Genomic DNA, 2,768 nt, shown 5'->3' on the forward strand with positions numbered 1-2,768 from the left:
TTTGCTGACAAAAGAAGAAAGTGAGTAGATTGGTAAATTTTGGTAGTGTGCATACATTACATTAAGATGTTCCTCAAAAATTGGCTCATTGTGAAATGCATCATCTGTAATAACATCAAGAAATACATATCATTCAACACTGAAGAGGACAAGCCTCTTTCCTGAGAAAGTGTAGTCAGTCATTGGGTGTCTCATTCTTTTGTGACTTGCTTCTTATGGTTGGAAGCATTCCCATTTATTATGATGCTCTATCTAGGAAATTCCTTACAATTCCATTTAATTGAAATTATCCCCTCAGCAGGAATGAACTTTTGGTTATAAGAACACTGCATTCCATTATATATGTTTATTTCAAAGGGTATAAGCCTATATATCTGCTACCAGTTCTTCAAAAAATTATGAGTAGAAAAAATTAATTGATGAGAAGTAGTTGAAAACACTGTACATTCACTACTTTGGCTTAGACTAATGGAAACTCCTCACTGCTAAAAATAAGAGTTCTGAATTGTTTTTCAGTAGTGTTATATTTTACTTCAAAATTAGATTTTATAAATTCTATTAAAGTACTAAAATGTAAAACAAGTAATATTCTAAAAATAACAATATGCATGATGTTTATTTCCAATTTTATTTCCTGTTGACAGAAATTGAGTAATTATTTACTTTTCTAATATATGTTTCCAAGTCAACTAAAGAAAGAAAAAAAAAAACATTGATTCAGGATTTATTTGGAATTTCTCCTATACTGTGACTTTCCTACTGGTATTTTTGAAACTGTTTGCCTTTGGTATCAAAGTAAAGAAGAGTAAGCATAACAGTGTTTCAATTTAAAAATCAAAACAGCAGTAAAAGACATAGTTCATTCTAAATCAGCAGTAAATATGCTAACTAAAGAAATGCAGATATAAACTAAGATATAAGGAATATATAATTGTTAAAATATTTAAAAGACTTTCTTGCTATATACTTAATCATCTCTTAGTGTGATGTTCTTCTTCCCACAATATGGTTTTACAGAAACACACAGAGACTTTTCACAGTCAAAAAGAATTTTCATTTTCATTTATTTCCGATTATGTGTTCTTTACCAACAAAAATAGTTTTATATATGATTCCTCTGAGTGACAAGCTTTTAGAAAATGAATATTTTGTTTTTGTTAATGGCACTAAAGTGCAAATTCATGCATTAGGAGGGAGATATAATTACACACTGTGGTTTTAGCATTAACATAAAATGTTTCCTTATATTTTTTTTATTATTTTTTTAAAATATTACATTAAAAAAATATGAGGTCCCATTCAACCCCACCGCCCCCACCCCCCACTCCCCCCACAGCAACACTCTCTCCCATCATCATGACATATCCATTGTCCCTGGTAAGTACATCTCTGAGCATCACGGCACCACATAGTCAATGGTCCACATCATAGCCCACACTCTCCCACGTTCCATCCTGTGGGCCTTGAGGGGATGTTTTAAGTGATTTCCAGAAATGATTTTGCATTTAATGACTCATAATATGGTTAAAAGCTTTTCTTAAAATTTAATATTTAATTTATAATTAATACTTTTAAAAGCAATATATGTTTAATCTGAACAGTCAATTTATTCATTTGAAGTAACTAGGAGGATCTTAGAATATGAATGGGTCAAAGGCCTATCCATCTTTATTTCAACTGGTAACATATATTTTTTAAATTTCTATGCATAAATAAATCTATCATATCTATTACTCATGCTTAAATACTCCTGGGAGTGAAAGATCTATTTTTGCCTAATGTGTTTTTCCCCATGTAAATATACAAAATTTTTATGGATTTCATGAAATTTAATAAAGTAAAAATTATAACATTTAAACTTTTAAAATTTATTCTAATATGAATCTACAGAGACAAAAATAATATATCAATTCATTAATATTAAAACTTGAACTCTCATTTAAATATATTCAAGATTATATATTAATACTTTATTGTTATTATACAAGTATTGTTTGAGACAATGTTCTCTTGTTATTAAAGAATCTCTAAAAGAAGTATAGTATCAGACACATGATAAATAAAAATAAAAACTGATATTTAAGAAATGAACAATTTCACTTATATTTATATTGACAAAGATTAGAACTGATAATCATGTCAGATAACTTCTAACTATATTGAAAGACAAGTGTGATAATGTCAAATGAAGTTACTACTCTCAAAAAAAATAACATTATTATCATGCATATTACTCCATTGAATTTTTTTGGCTTAAATGTGAATTTTGATATAGACTAACTTACCTTTTATGTATTTTCTCAAGAAATTAACAGAAATCTATTTATGTAAATGATAGTGTTGTGCAGAAATGTATCCAGAAAGATGTATCATCCTTTGCTTTCAGTGCCATATATTACCAATGAATTAAGAAGGTCAAATACAACAAGAAATAGTCTACATCAGTGGTTTGGGCCAATTTACAATGCTACCAGCACTATCCTCAGAGAAAATGTCCCTTGTCTGCCCCTGTGTTCCCTTAGGTAGGCCACGCACAATTATTCCATTGTCCTTCAAATGTCCAAATTAATCAAGTGTGTTCTCTTGGTAACAAGGAAACAAAATAATGATCAGTCCCATAAGCATCTATTTACCAGCTAGCTCCATCTGAGAACTAGAAAATTGTTGTGGTCAAATCCCAGGGTAGAATTCAACAGCTGTGGTCTTGGTTCCAAAGTAAATGCATTTCCTCCCTGGCTTCACCACTTCGAGTGATTTAAGACATGTTA

This window comes from Dasypus novemcinctus, chromosome 16, assembly GCF_030445035.2.
Source record: "Dasypus novemcinctus isolate mDasNov1 chromosome 16, mDasNov1.1.hap2, whole genome shotgun sequence".
In the NCBI taxonomy this organism is placed as follows: Eukaryota; Metazoa; Chordata; class Mammalia; order Cingulata; family Dasypodidae; genus Dasypus; species Dasypus novemcinctus.